The sequence below is a fragment of the Mastomys coucha genome, unplaced genomic scaffold, assembly GCF_008632895.1.
Source record: "Mastomys coucha isolate ucsf_1 unplaced genomic scaffold, UCSF_Mcou_1 pScaffold20, whole genome shotgun sequence".
Classification (NCBI taxonomy): domain Eukaryota; kingdom Metazoa; phylum Chordata; class Mammalia; order Rodentia; family Muridae; genus Mastomys; species Mastomys coucha.
Genome location: NW_022196903.1, coordinates 2,782,449 through 2,783,076, shown reverse-complemented (window position 1 = coordinate 2,783,076; position 628 = coordinate 2,782,449).

Here is a 628-nt window from a genome sequence, read left to right as displayed (position 1 = left end):
TCTCTCTCTCTCTCTCTCTCTCTCTCTCTCTCTCTCTCTCTCTGAAGCTGGAGCTTATTGATTCATGTAGGCATGTTGGCAATGATCTCCCAAAATCTGCCTCTCTCTACACCCTCTGAGTGTTGGGGTTACAGATGTGGGCCACTGCATCCAGACTGTATATGGGTGCTAGAGATCTGACCTCTGCGCCTTAGTCTTGCACAATAGACACTCTGATGAGTGCACCCTTCCCAGACCCCCTTTCCTTCTTTATAATTACTCAGTTGCCAATTTAAAATTAGTATCTTGCTATATAAACAGGCTGGCCTGGTACTATGTATCATGGCCTGGCTTGACCTCAAATTGCCAATCCTCCTCCCTCACCTCTCTTACAGGCAGGTGCAACTGTAACTATATTCAGTCTTCTTTGTAAACTTTTAACTCAGTTTCTCCAACAATAACAACAACAAATAATAACTTTTTAAAATAACTGCTTTATGGTCTCTGAAGTCTTAATGTCCAGAAAGGCTTATGTCAGCAGGGTGTAGTCGGCAGTACACGCCTTTAGACTCAGCACTCAGGGACAGAGGCAGGCAGATCTCGGAGTAAGAAGCCAGCTTAATCTGCAGAGTGAATTCCAGAACAGTCA